General features: G+C 36.5%; 1 protein-coding gene across 1 annotated transcript in view; it reads right to left on the bottom strand.

Annotated features, from left to right (window-relative positions):
• LOC134746035 (putative phospholipase B-like lamina ancestor) overlaps positions 1–14,992 on the bottom strand; it is a 28,234-nt gene extending 13,242 nt beyond the window's left edge. The window contains exons 1-2 of the mRNA XM_063680245.1: positions 14,828–14,992; positions 4,408–4,516 (exon numbers count right to left, since the gene is read on the bottom strand). The gene's annotated coding sequence lies outside the window, so the exon portion shown is untranslated. The remainder of the gene's footprint in view (positions 1–4,407; positions 4,517–14,827) is intronic.
• Positions 14,993–15,962: the final 970 nt, after the last annotated feature.

Raw genomic sequence — 15,962 nt, 5'->3', positions numbered from 1 at the left:
GAAGTCTAAATTTAAATCTATGTTAAAAATACACTACCTCAATATTTTGTAGTAATTGCACTACTATAAAATTAAGTTAAGTACATATGTAACTAGAGACTGACCCCACAGTCAAACTCATTATTGAGTTTTGCGGGGCTATGATTATTGTATGAATACTCTGTATTTTATTAAATAAATAAATAATAATAATAATCTATCTAAATCACATAAAATTGTCTGGACTGTGAACTCTTTGCCAGTGTTATACTTTAGCCTTGAGATCCTTACGATAACATTGAAGATCACATTTAATATTCATATTCATATTTATTTATTGCATCCATGGTAGGTACACAGGTGTTACATATACATTAATAGTTTGTTTCACATGGGCCCTGGTAGGGCACGGCAATTATCTTAAATCTAAACATTGATTTATGTACATATGTACAATATATTTGACAATGTCTTATTTAACTTTAATTAAAAGTTAAATAAGACATTGTTGTATTATATAATGATTTCTAAAGTCAATAACAGATTTTATGTCACAAAAAATTATAAAATTAAATATACAATAATAATATACATGCTTAAAAAGATTGTAATGATACCTATATAATGTTAATTTCAAGCTTAAATTAAAAATTGTAAAATCAGACATGTCCAATAAATACACTAAACTACAAATATTAATATTGAGGGTATGTTGCAAATTTTGAAATCAAAAATCACGTATCTCTATTTAGGTCGATCCAAAAATGCACGAGCGAAAGTGATAGAGAAGGTATGATATGATAGAGTAGTATCATAGAGTGAATTTCCAAGCTCCCCTATTAGACCCCTAGTCTGGAACATTATAAGTAGGCAGTCTCCGGTACAAAATATTTGGTCGTTGATATACAATATGTAGATAAAATTAACTTAAATTGCGTTCTACTTTATAAGATCACGCGTAAATCATGATCATGGGGTAAATATAATAATTATGGTGCATTACAATTTGTTTGTCCAAGCGCAAATTTATGATTGAAAATTATTTAATCTCAATTGCTCATAGAGTTGATTATTTATATTTATAAATAATCCTTACAGAACCGCAGCTGCTAGAGTGCCTTAGGAGAGTTACTTGTTTAGGAGTAACTATACCATTTAAACATAAACATTTAATAAATGTACAATAAGTAATCTATATTTTTACTTCTTTGTGGTCGTATCCGACACCCGATATCGGATCGGACAACGTGAAAACTCTGTAAGGATGATATCCGGCGTGTATTATGCATATTTAAATTCCCCAGGATACACGGACCCCTATAGACCCGAGACCGGAAATTCCTGTATAGATCCCGTCTGGCATGTCATGCTTATGGAAAGCAAGGCAAAAAGTACCTTATTATTTATCGCAATCTTATAGGATACTTGGGATGTTTTTGTATGAAACAGCCAATTTTTCGTGATTTTGGGTTTGGTCCGAATATTATTTAAATACCTACTGTTTAAATACTTTGAATTTGAGTCTCTCAAAAATACTACCTAATCGGGAACTCCCAAATATTCCGAAATACATTTTTCCGATTTTTATAACCACGATTTTCATAATCCCGATTTTTTATTATAAGTCCGAAATATCGAAATTACGATTTTTAAAAACACGATGGAATAAAATCACGAATGTGCTATTTCCGAAAACTTAAAGTTCCGATTATACACTTTTCCGATTTTTTTTTTCCGAATTCTTAAATTCCGAAAAATCATTTGTCCGATCGGGAATAAAATAATTCGGTATTCAGAAATTCGGTCCTTTGTAAGGTCGGAAAAATGAAATTCGTGTTATTAAAATAAAGACTCACGTTTTAGTAATTCGGTATTCAGAAATTCTTTTTTTGTATGGTCAGAAAAATTTAATCCGTGATATTCAAATGAAGACTCACGTTTTAGTAATTATTACGGGTGCCTGTCGTGCCGCATCATGTTAAATTCGGCATAAAATATTTTTGGCATAAAAATTCGGCATAAATAAATTAGGCAGAACTGCGTCCCTGCGAACCCGAACTCCGAACGGTTGTTGCCAGAAGTGGGTTAGGTGAGGTTAGAACTGCGATGCCCATGAAAACGAACTGTTGCCAGAAGTGGGTTAGGTTAGGTTAGAACTGCGACCCTCAAGAAAACGAACTGTTGCCAGAAAAGTGGGTTAGGTTAGGTTAAAACTGCGACCCCCAAGAAAACGAACTGCTGTTAGAAAAGTGGATTAGGTTAGGTTAGAACTGCGACCCTCAAGAAAACGAACTTTAACAATATATTCGGAATATCGTTATTCGGAAATTTAAACATTGGGATATTTAAAATAGGAATCACGTCAATTCGGAATAAGAGCAATTCAGAATTCGTGATTTCAAAAATCGTAATTGTTCAATTCGGTGTTTGTCACCATTGGAATTGTTATAATCGGAATTATGTGGTTCGGAATTTACAAAATTCGGCTTTTTGGGTTTTCGGAAATATAAATCTTCGTGATTTTCATCATTCGTAATTACGACAGTCGGAATTTTGACGGGTGGAGCATTTAAAAATCGGAATGATAAAATTCGACATTCTAAAATTCGGAATAAAAATTTTCGGAATTATGTAGTGTACCCTATTTAATCAGGTACTTATTTGATCATTATTATTATTACCTGAGCTAGGACTCATTTTATTGTTTTACAAATCGTTTATTATGATTTTCCTAGTATGTTTGTATGAAATTTTAGCAACTAAGTACACTATAGCTTTTAAAGGATTTCGGCCAAAACGTCCGAACAGGAGCATGAAGAACCCAAACTAATCCCAACAAATTCTTGTCCCCCCACACGGGTCTAAAGTGGTAGTCGCATTCCTTAAACGCAAAGCTAACACCTTTTCTTGGGTACCTAATCCCATCGCAACCCCAATTACCATAATAGGTCTGTACCCATATCTAGTAAATGCGACCTGAATATGCAAAGTAAAGGAGTAGAAATTGAAGAAATAAAATGTTTTGTATTTTCACAAACGCAAATAAAACTACTCCCTTTTAATATTTCCTTCTAGAAAACGGTTTCTTTAGACATTATAGACAAGTATTGTTCTGGCTGACTAGTTGACTAAAGTCTAAATAACCGGGTGCATGTGCACTTGTGCAGTGAACGCACTCCAGGAGAGCCATGAGGGTCAACGGCCGACTGCGTAGTCTTCTTAGTCGATTGAGCTTGTTGATGTTCTCTTTATAATATGCTGAGCATGTCGACAACTTTAAAACGCTTGAGATCACGCAATTGGAGTAACAGGTTTTGAGCTATTTCGCACTTTAACGTCAAATTAGTTTACAAGTTGAAGACATAAATAAATAAGCAAGACCTATTTAGGAAATGTTATTCATATTTACTTATACTTTTTATATAGAACTTACTAGTATCATTTACAAAATGATTTATGTAATGTAAAATTATGTATGATAGGGATGTAATTTTATTAAACTGATGTGGTTTCCGTAAAAATACGATGTTTCAGGTAAATAAAAGATATCGATAAAAAATGCATGTAAAAACTGTTGTTTAGCGTAAATCGGCGTTCAGGCTTTGACCATACAGCAAGAGCTTAGCTCAGTAGATTTTTATTTGCGCATCATAAATAGTGAAACCTGTTAAGAGCAAAACCTCTCTGTAAAACTGACCAATTTAAAGTTATTTAAACGTATGACTAATTTAAATTATTATTTATCATTTATTGCAGACAACATTGGTCCATATAACTGATTAATGTCAAATGTGTCGGTCACAGTTTTACGACTACATAACGTTCAATTCTAATTGGGCACGATCTTGAATACTTGTCAGAAAGAATCGGACAGAATTTCCGTGTTTTAAATATTTTTAGTGTTTCTGCGTTATTTTTATCGTTTCTTTGGGCCATAATGATCTCACGATCGTGACCTATTTGAAACTGCAATTTTCACTATTACTATTGAATCTACCTCCTCCTTAATTTAGCGGTTTTGGTATTTCATCCTGAAACAGACCCTTCGCGTATGACACAGTCCGGCAATAATTAAAATAATTCTAAACAGACATAAAACTTTTCAATAACTTGAAATTTCTATTTTCGATTTTCGTGGTAGACCCTAGTTTAGCTGTACCTACGTGTCAATGTACTCACTCAACAAATCCTCCCTTCTTTTAAAGCTGTTTTTAGGGTTCCGTACCCAAAGGGTAAAAACGGGACCCTATTACTAAGACTCCACTCTCTGTCTGTCACCAGGCTGTATCTCATGAACCGTGATAGCTAGACAGTTGAAATTTTCACAGAAGATGTATTTCTGTTGCCGCCATAACAACAAATACTAAAAAGTACAGAACCTTCGGTGGGCGAGCCCGACTCGCACTTGTCCGGTTTTTTTTTACTTACAGCGTCAGTGGCGTGACCACAGCACACAACGTAGGCGTTCTCAACCCATCGGGAAAGTCCTGTGTTGGACGCTCGGAGACGGTCGAATCTGATCTAGACCGCTACGGATCTGTAACAAAACAATAAATACTAAATAATATTATAGGACAATTTTACACAGATCAACCTAGCACAGAATAAGTCTATAATAGTATTAACCTAGTCCCACAATACTTATTAAAATAAAAATAGTTTAAAACGAAACACGATGAAATGCATGGAACTATTGTTTGGAGCCTTATTTGGCAAGGATAGGGAGTAAGGAATGCGGGTTCAATTTCCGCTGTGTAGATTTATATTTTTGATTGTGGATACCTAGAACCTTTGTTGTAATAAATTTTTACCAGGCTCAAAGAAACATGAGATCAAGATTTACTTTAGGTTTATCCGCTTGGGAGCTAATATTATAGCCCAGACACATAGATAACTAATAACTACGAGTACACCCTTAACCTTGTAATTTTTCTTTAACACTTTCGTTGCCAAGAACTTGCTAGTCGGGTTCATTATTCATAGAAACTCGGAAGTTTGGCACTAGTAAATTGTACTCGTAATAACTCATTGTTATGTGTACTTACCTATATTATTCTTTCTTGCTACCTATATCACGCGCTATATCTTTAAAGCAACAAACAACTTAAATACTATATTAACAAAATCAGGCACTATAATGTAATGTAATTAGTGGAAACATTTTTTATTATTATAGAAGTGCGAAATCTTAACTGTAGGTTAATTTACTTACGTCTATGAACGCCCAGTTTAAATAACCGAGGCCGTAACGGGTAAGAAATATCTGTTCTTGCCTGACGTGAAATTCGGTACACAGGTCATATTTATGTTTTGAACTTATGCAAAGTCCATATTACTAGACTTTTGATTGAGAATGTATGTAGGTACGTCACATAACAAAATCAAATTACTGTCACGAATCTTGGCATGATCAATAGATAATTCTTGTGACGCATGATAATATTATCAGACAAGGCAAGGTCGAAGTGAGTTTAATTAAAACTACATTGCTTCAAAGGGGGCGTAAAACCAAGAATTTAGAAGTAACAAAGGATAATAATATGGTGCGTCGCGTTGTGATCTCAATGACTCAAAATAAACTTTTTTTTTAATACTACGTCGGTGGCAAACAAGCATACGGCCCGCCTGATGGTAAGCGGTCACCGTAGCCTATGGACGCCTGCAACTCCAGACTCTTTTTAAGACTTCATCGTCCGTCCAGTTGAGGAAGGCACCCCTCATTGGGGAAATTGTGTTTTCTAATAAACCAATTAATTTCCCTATAAATCAGTATACTACTATTGTTATAAACTGAAGTAGATATCATACACTAAACTATTTTGTTTACTTTTTGCTTACTTATCAACCAAACGGCAAATGGTGGCCTCATTCTTCCAATACACACAGCATTAGTTAATATACTGATTATTTATAGGTCAGGCAACGAATGCTCAAAACTTAAATTTTTCGTTAGCCCCCTGTTCAATATCGCTTCCATGAAGGAGCTGACCGCCACTTAAGCTCCATAGTTCCGTACCGGCCGCCGTCTGTATTGTCTATCTGTCGGTCCAAAGCCTACGGCAGGGGTTCAAAGTGTGGTACGCGGACCCCCAGGGGTTAGCTAGCGATCATAAAGGGGTTCGCCAAAAGCGACAAGACATTATTATCTCCATTGTTTGTCCCCATGCCTTGAATAGCTCGACATATATAATATATAGGTATATATATATATGTAGGTATATTCTAAAATACAGTTGTTCTGGAAATGAATTGGACGTACGCAGGGTAAAAAGTTTGCGAAACCCTGGTCTACGGTACGAATATACATCAGGTGCTAGATTCCCTTTCGTATAAACAGTCCGAAGACAGCCGAGTAAAAAGGCTTCAGGATTACAAGCGCTCTGCAGTTACGCATACGGATTAAGAGGTCACTTTACAATCAGCCCGAGAAATCAACTCACCTTCTATAGCAACAACCAATGGTAACCACGGTCAAGGGTGCTATTCTAACTTTTAAAATCCATTCTTGGTTTGATATTACTCGCAGTGCATCACTTTTGTATATATAGGTATATTGATGCGAGCGAGATGCGCGACGAGTAATGAAATTTAAGATTATATTTTTAAAGTGGTATTGCGACCCCGGGGCCACCTTGGTGCGCCCGCGCCGCTAATGACCATCTTATCTCGTCTCCGCATTGTTTGTTTATACTAACAGGTGATCACCGTCATTAGGGTCGGGTGACTGACGCCTGCTATAGCCATAGCATGTAGTTGCCAACTGGCTGTATTATGTAGGGCATCCAATATCGCATTAAGTTAATTAGTTATTACTATTGGTTGCACCATGGAAAAGAGTCGGAAAAACCAGGGTAACATTAATCTTGTTTAGACACTTTCTGCTAAGAGGTACCTATATAGAAAGGAATATGCTGTTTTCCGACTCCCTTAGCAGCAAGATAGCAGATAGTGTCCGGCGAAAGGATAAATTTAATAACCCCTTAATAAACGTCGAGATACTCGTCAGACACAACTAAAAGGCCTTTGCATGGAATAATAGTAATACCTAAGTTCCTCGTTTAAAAACGAGAAGAAATAGGTCTTCATGTAAACTGCAAGTACGATAACACACTGGCTTTACGTTTGAAGATGTGTAGAAAGGTGTGTCACCTAGATTTTTTGAGAGAGATTATTTTTTTAACCAGTGCGTTTACATTATACTCCTTTGGTAAATGCAAAACCAGGGTTAAATAATTGAGATTCTATTCATTTTTATTATTATTTAATAGTTTAATTTTTTTGTTGGAATGTTCATTAAGATCCAAATCCTTTGTGGTTTTAACACTAGCTAGTTAAATTATTTTTTTATCCGACTCGTCATTAACGTGACTCATTTTAAAGTTACGGTCATTACAACATTTGATGAAACGTGTGCAGTACCACATCACAGATTTTTTACTAAATAGTTCAATTTTATAAGGTTCCGTTATTAAGTATATCCAAAGTGAACGTGACAAATGACACGATTTTACTAAACCGCCGCGCCGCTGTGCATCTGGCTCCGGTCTGGATTTTTCAAGACCTAAAGAAAATATACTTAGGTATTATTGCACAACAGCACAACACTAAAGTAAATAAAATAACGCTACATTTATACAATTTATATAGCTATATAAACTTAAATGTAATTTAGCTAAGTTACATTTTGTACACATTCGCGAATAATGCCGGCCTCTTTGGTAATATTGAGTCACCGACCTCCAACGTCAAGGAGTTTCATGTTTTTGGTTACCTAGTATTAAGTTTGTAAAAAAGTCTATTAATGGTTGATTCAAATCATAAGCAATTACTATTGCTAATTACAAGTAAGTTCGTAGCTTACTAGTAAAAATATGAAATAAACTATGTTTATTTTATATCACAACAGTTATAATAATTTCTTGGCTCTGCCTTCTAATTTAATTTAAAAAATATTTAATTTTTTCCTCTTTTTCTTACCAATATTCTCAATAAACAATGTAATTGAAACTCGGCATAGGTAGTACTCGTAAGTACTTTAAACTACGTATTAGGTAATCAAAAGGTAACGTGACACTACATGTGATAAAATGACACACGCTATTATTACTTTAATCAATGATGAATCGGTATTTTTTTCTATTTGTCGGTAGGAATTCTCTCTACCATTAAAAAATCAATAATATTAGGAACGGGCGGGGAATCATTACAACATAATGAGAAGTTTAACTTGCATGTAGTTCTACGTACATATAAAAAAACCGGCCAAGTGCGAGTCGGACTCGCGTTCCAAGGGTTCCGTACATTAAACAATTTAAACAATGTTATTTTATGTGAAACGTGAGTGAAATGTCTTTAAAAAACCCGTAGGGGTCGGATCAAAAACTAAGTAATTAAGTCCGACTCACGCTTGACTGCACATTTCTAATAGGTTTTCCTGTAATGTATAGGTAAAGATCTATTCTGTGTATTTTAATTTTTTAATTTTAGACCCAGTAGTTTCGGAGATAATGGGGGGGGGAATGGTAATTTTTTGCCTATTTTCTTGAATAACTTCTAAACTGTTTATCCTAAAATTATAAAAAATATATATTTGAAATTTTCACAGTGAGCTCTTTCATTTAATATGTGGCACGATATAGTTTGAAAAACTATATTCTTTAATTTTCTCATTTACCCCCCGAAAGTGGCCCCCGTGTTTATAATTCATTTGTTTACGTTACATGTCCGTCTTTGGGTCACAAACTTACATAATATATACCAAATTTCAACTTAATTGGTCCAGTAGTTTCGGAGAAAATAGGCTGTGACAGACGGACAGACAGACAGACGCACGAGTGATCCTATAAGGGTTTCGTTTTTTCCTTTTGAGGTACGGAACCCTAAAAAACCGGACATGTGCAAGTCGGACTCGCCCACTGAGGGTTCCCGTCAGTTTACTTACACTAAGTTTAGTTTAGTTTACTTATTTCTTGTATTTTTTTTTGCAAATTTATAGTTTTGTCAATTTTCCCTGTACTTGTAGTGTAAGATGATATTACTTGCCTTTCATAGTTCTAGGTCAACGGGAAGTACCCTATAAATTTTGATTCCATTGAGTGTGTCGAAATGTTCGTTTTTTGCGGCATAAACGGCCGTATCTTTTTTTTACGTTAACTTAGAAGTTAATTTTTTTCAGAGCTTCAAGGGACCCTAGTTCTAAGTATATGGTTTAAATTTCAATTCGATACTTCCACGCGTTCCCGAGATAAAGGGCCTTGACAGACAGACGGACGGACGGACGGACAACAAAGTGAGTGATAAGGGTTCCGTGTTTTCCTTTTGAGGTACCTACGGAACCCTAAAAACATAATTATATTAATATACTGATATCCTCGCACGTCACAACTTGCCGTCACTCTGGGTTTTTGACTTCAGAAGTTCAGACCAGTCTCCATCACGGTTACCAAATAATTATGTAGTTGTATAGAGAATTCTAATGAGAGACGATGGAAATATTATGCAGTTAAATGAACAAGAACACTATTAGCTACTACGTTTACTTAGTTACAATACAAGATACCACGAGATGTAGTGATGTATCTTTACTAATTATATGTATTTAAGTAGCGCTAATTGAGCAGGCATGTAATTATGCATGTTCTATTTGTAGATTTACTATTCTTGGAAAGATTACCCTATACTATTCACATAAGTACGTAAATATATGATAATTATCAAGAGACGATACACTATAAAAGTAGGGTCTACTTTATGGGCTTCGTCGGGAGAACTTTATTTTAAGAAGGATCAATGTATTTTAATATTTTGGTATGTTACTATAAACTACTACTTATAGTTGCTATTTACTACTTGTTACTTCAATTTACGATATTAAGAAAGGGTAAAAATTTCTGCTTACACTTAGACAAAATTTTATGAAATAACATCGGGTTTGTTAGTTATTCTATGCCTTAATTCCACTCGTTGACGCAATTTACGCGTTATAGATACCTACTTATTAGGCAAACGTCATATAACTTGAGTTTTTCGGCACCGCTCTGCTTCTAGTACCTGCGCTTAGCTGAAAAGTAACTTTATGGTGTGATTTTATGCCAGCATATGTCTACATATGTAAGTACCTACTATATAAAGATAATTGAAGTACAAACGCGAATTACGCGAACACGTTTACAGTGTAACAGGCGTTAATGTTTTAAACACACAGAGACAACGGAAATACCAGTCACGTTTCAATCACTTTGACATTCTTGTACTCTTATAAAACGGGAAATTACAACGAGGGAGTAGTAGGCCTTCCGCTAGCTGACGCGACGCGGGTGCACGCCGTGCACGGAGCGGGCGAGCACACGCGGGTGCCATTGCAGGTAATGGCTCCTCTACACGATAGCCCAGCGTAGGCCAGTCCAAGGGACGCATTTATGCGTTAGAGGGAGCAAGTGATATTACTATCTCATCCAGCGCATAGCTGCGTCCCTTAGACTGGCCTACGCTGGGCCGCCATAAAATCCGTCGCAAGCGTCCCTGTTGCTCATATAATTTTTCGTTAACCCACTCCGTGCAACGGCGCCAGCGGACGCCCGTATATAAGAGTAAATGCACAATAAATAAAATAGTACAAAATAATATTGTCTTCGGTTACCGCGATAGGTAGTTACTCATGAAATAAAACTATGAAAACGGATTATATCGCGTATATTGAATTTATAATACATCCCGACGTTTCGAACTCTTTACAGCGTTCGTGGTCAACGGGTGACAAAATACTTAATAGAGAGATACCTGTTTACACAATACTATGCATTTATGGCAATGGCAATGGCAAGGAAGCGTAGGGATGGACGTATGGCCACGCGTTAGGCGGACAGAATAACATCAGTGACAAACGCCACACTGCAGGCTAGCATGCACTGGGCCCAAGACAGAGCGGCCTGGAGAGCTGGTGAAGAGTGTCCACACTCGTCACGTCCCTCAGCCATGAGGTTACGACAAAGAAGAAGAATGCATGCAATAAAATGATTGATTAATTTGTCTATATTTGTAATGTATAGTTGCTTTATATTTTTCTACTTCTTTCCAATTTTTTGTGTATTTTCTCCATTCCTTTTTGTGTAATATATGTTTATCCTATTAATTTTGTATGTATTTATATCCTTGGTCTTTCTGGTACCTTGTTGTACATTTTGCTACATTTGTCACCCTCTTTTCACTCTCTCCTCTCATCTACTCAAAGATTGACTGAAAGAGATCCCTCAAAGGGATAAGTTCGCCTTTGTACATCTTATTATTTGTACCATGTATTTTTTAATATGTATTTTTGTACAATAAAGAGTTTACTACTACTAGTAACTACTACTAAAATGATGACCAGCGAATGGATTTGAATATTTGCAACATGTTGACAAAAGACAACTGATACTGCAATTCTGCATCAGTTGGTATTATAATGATATAAACCATTATTCTATAAAGTAAAGTAGCAATATACCCAGTGGGTTATCTGGCATCTGAGAAAAAGTTACGAGCACCCACTAGGCGGGTTCATGGTAATAAATGTTTTAAAGAAAGAACATCATTGCGAATATTAGCGAAACGCAAATATTTTCCAAACACAATATTTAAATACCTAACTGTACTACCTAATCTACCTAAACTTAACAAAGTAAGATGATAATGCTGCAACTATTTACGATTATTTGCATGATATTGAGTAGGTACCTACGTATCTAACGTATCTTATCATAAATTAAACATCCTCAAAGTTACGCAAAAACGCTGAGGAGTTTTTATCACGTAATTCATCAGGTTGCAGATAGCTGACAGTCACTTTCGACTTTACGCTAACGTTACTATAATATTTTCACATTCGTAATGGATCCTCTACACGATGGCCCAACGTAGGCCAATCTAAGGGACGCAGCTGGACGCAGCTATGCGGTGGAATGAGATAGTAATATCACTTGTTCCCTCTAAGTTCTAACGCATAAATGCGTTCCTTAGATTGGCCTACGTTGGGCCATCGTGTAGAGGAACCATTAAGGGGCCCACTGACTATCAGTTCGCCGGACGATATCGGCCTGTCAGTTGATCGGAACTGTCAAATTTTTGTTCTAACTGACAGGCCGATATCGTCCGGCGGACTGATAGTCAGTGGCCCCCTTTATAATTATCACGGTCGGCGAATGTTTTACCTACGGTCAAAATACACGACGAAGATAAGCCCGTGGCAATATATTTTATCAGATATCTTAGGCCGGCTGACTGAGCTGTATCGTAGGATCTTAATTTTACAAGACGTCCATGTTTTCGTTACATTCAAAAAATTAGGAAACAAATAGGGGCGTTTAGCCAAGAAATTAGGAAACAAAAGATATGGCGCACCGCGTGATACTTGCGACGGGAGATTACTTATTTTATACTTCTGTTTAACATTTCGCTTGTCAGATCCCTCAGCCATTATATGTCACTAGCTATTTTATACAAAAATTTTACTGCTATGGTTTGCAGGGTAACGATATATTTATTTATTTATTTAATCTTTATTGCACAAAAGAAAATACAATCGTACAAAAGGCGGACTTAATGCTATGAGGCATTCTCTACCAGTCAACCTTCGGGCAAAGCAGAGAATTTGTAGGCGGATATACATCTAAAAATAAATGTTTTTTTTTCATCTAGCCAACTTTAAGTTTTTAAAGTTTTGGTTAGTGCCTGCCCTTGCCTTGCAAATAATATACCTATACCTAGTCTAGTTTCCATGTGAAGTTTTTCATAGTATTTGTCGTTGATTAAAACGTGTAAAAATTTAATATAAAAACTACAATTTTGTGCTAGCCCCCTTTTAAGAGTCCCCGGCAAGCTCGGTTCTCCATACAAACGTAGTTATTACGGTTAGTTATAATAGTTATCACGATTAAACCTGGAGTTACCATGATTACCAGTACAATTTGACACTGGGTTAACGGTTTAAGTGTTTAACCGCTTAATCCCGGGTTAGTGGGATGGTGCAAGTGGGCCTTGGAAGCATTTCGTGATAACAATTAAGTTACAAAAGTTACAAGTAAGTTAACCTCAGTAACGGCGGTTGTCACTGATAAGTGTAACTAATAGAAATGTTTATTTTATTTTATAGTTTGCCTCCTAGAAATTTCAATCAGATAGAGCAAATTATGCTGGAGGAAAATGGTTTTCTACTTCTACTTAAGGTTTTCCTTGGTCTTAATTACTTCAGTCATGATTGATTGATTTAACATTTAATTTTACATAATTCAACTCAACAAGCGACCCAGAAAATTTGAAGTATGTTCACTGGTTTTACAAACATAAGCGGTCTTTAGGCTCCATTACTACCATCACCACCTATCACTTGTATCTACTATCTATTGTGTACTTACCTATTTAAGTGCATACTTTACATGAGTAAGTACAAGGTAATGGCCTCATTGATGCCTCTGTGGCATACTTAATTCCACTTCTGATTGTTTTTTGGATTGAATCATTTTACTCTATTCAGTTCAGTGGGTCTTACCTACCTACTCAGTATGTGTTCTAATGTTTATGTCCAGGCTTTTTTTTTCTTTGGCAGTGTTTGTATACGCGATTACCCCAACGCAAACATATTAAAAATACCTATTGCTTATTTTATCAAAGTAGTATGTAGGTACCTACGTGTTTTACCCTCTTTACATTGGTATATTATCTAAATATGTACCTATTTGTGACGTTCCACAGGAAAAGGTACCTTATGGCGGCTTACGTCGCATAGCACCTCAATAGTATTGGAGTATCGTTAATAATAGCGTAAACGCCAACCGCCATAAGGTACCTTTACCTGTAGGACGTCACATTTACATTATTTGGTTTCCCTTACAGTTCCTACAACAACAGTACAGGGTACAGTTTGGTTTTCCTTACAGTTGTTTCCTTATTATTCTGCAAACATGTAGTAAATGGTTTCTAACTAATCATTTTGACAGTATTCTAATGTTATATTGTAATGCTTCACCTTGAATGTCTTTTTGAAATGATTTATACACGACCGGAAGAGTTTTATTTCAAATTATTACTGTCTAGACATAAAATGTTTGCTTCTATTGATCTTTATTGTTAAAAGTATTAAAACAACGTTAGTTTGTTGGCAAGTGCTTCTAAGACAACTGTATTATTAAAAATGCTCTACCTATAAATGGAGAGCGGAAATCGGAAGGTAAATAAGAAACATAATAAATACGTATTTTAATATGTTAGTTAAGTAAAATATTGACGGAATGTTTGCGTATAGAACTTGCATCCGTGCTATAAAAGCCTTTCTCTTTCAATGTTTGATATACTTTGGTGCGCAAGTATGTAGAGTCAAACTGCGGACACTCTTCTAGCTAATTGACCACTTCATGTCGATGGTATGTCAACAGGCCCCACGGCGTGGTCTAAATTTATCCACCACGTGCGTGGACCGTATGCGGGGACATTGTGTTGTGCGGTCCACAAACCGAATGGGGTCAAGTACCCTGTCTAGACGACAATCGTTCACTGAATTCTCTTCATACTGTTTGTAAGATAATACATAATACATATATTAACTGAACTTATGGCTGTACATAGTACATACTAACTAAAAATACTAAGCGAATTCAAATGTTTCTTAAGAATTTAATATTTCTGAGGCACCAAGCACGACTGCTTTGAAACAAGCCACAAAAGAGAAAGTTAACTTAAGGACGTTGTAAATAAATGAAATACCTTATAGAAATCCACTTCTCTTGACATAAAAAGATTCTCGGAAATTTTCTTATCACGAAAAACCAGTGGAACGCGAGAAAATTGTGCAATATGGAAATGTAGTTGGACTTACGCTTTCATCGGTTTTCCTCTCGAACTTCTAAAGGCTCTTAATTGATAGCAGCAAGGCGACTACATTTGAATAGACACTGTTATAGGGCTTTCGTGCGAACTACAATGAGCCCAGGAGAACACGACCGCTCGGTGTTACATCGAACTGACGTATGGCTGACTATGACGTGTGAGCGCGGGCGCCGGCGGCGGGGCGGCGCACGCGCCCGGCGGCGGCGCGGCCCCAGCACGACCACAACACTATGCGACATTCCCGTTGCATGCTATTTAATCACAGCAAGTAGTCGAACTGGTTATAATAAAGAGCGCTCTGCATGTTGCTACGGATTTGGAGGCCAAGTTACACTGGATCTCTGTAAACGCTACTCATCGGCATCGGCACTTGCCCATCTCTACAAGAATACCGTCCTGCCTGCCATACATTTTCATCGCTAATGCCGGGGCCACACTACCGGGGAAACGGTGGCAAACGCGTTAATTATCGCGTTAATTGACGTTTTAACAACTACGTGTGTCAGAATGATATTAACCTCACTGGCTACGAAGTGGACTATGAAGTGGCCAGTGCGCTTTTTGGTGGCTTTTTGGTTTTAGCCCTTGTGAGACGCCAGACCAGACATTATTAACATGGCATTGCGAATTTTGCAACCTTTTGTCTCGATTAATGAGGCGTTAGTTTCGCACAGCAATACGAGTACGAGTAGTACGACATGTCTTACGGTACCTACTGTAATTATCATAATTCATAATGTATTTTAATATAACTTTATAATTAGATACCTGCAACATCTTCCCCCACGTACATACAAAATTTTCAGGGTTTAATAGCAGTAGGTGACGACAAAATAGTAAAATTACACGCAAAGAACGTGCTGTTGACTGGAGGTTGTGCGTCTTGAATATTTACTGGTCTCTGGCAAGTTGGTAATATGGGGCATTTTCTATGAAAAGGGACGTTATTGTCGATGGCGCTTACGCCGCACAGCTTCGCGCGGCATTTTATTTATAGCGGAGCATCTTTTATAATGGCGTAAGCGCCATCGACAATAAGGTCCCTTTTATAGAAAATACCACATATTACTAATATTAGGACTACACATGAATCTGGTATAACTGGATCGGGTATGAGGGATGTG

Source organism: Cydia strobilella, chromosome 12 (genome assembly GCF_947568885.1).
Source record: "Cydia strobilella chromosome 12, ilCydStro3.1, whole genome shotgun sequence".
In the NCBI taxonomy this organism is placed as follows: domain Eukaryota; kingdom Metazoa; phylum Arthropoda; class Insecta; order Lepidoptera; family Tortricidae; genus Cydia; species Cydia strobilella.
Note: the sequence above shows the minus strand (reverse complement) of the source record. Positions and strands in the feature narration are given on the sequence as shown.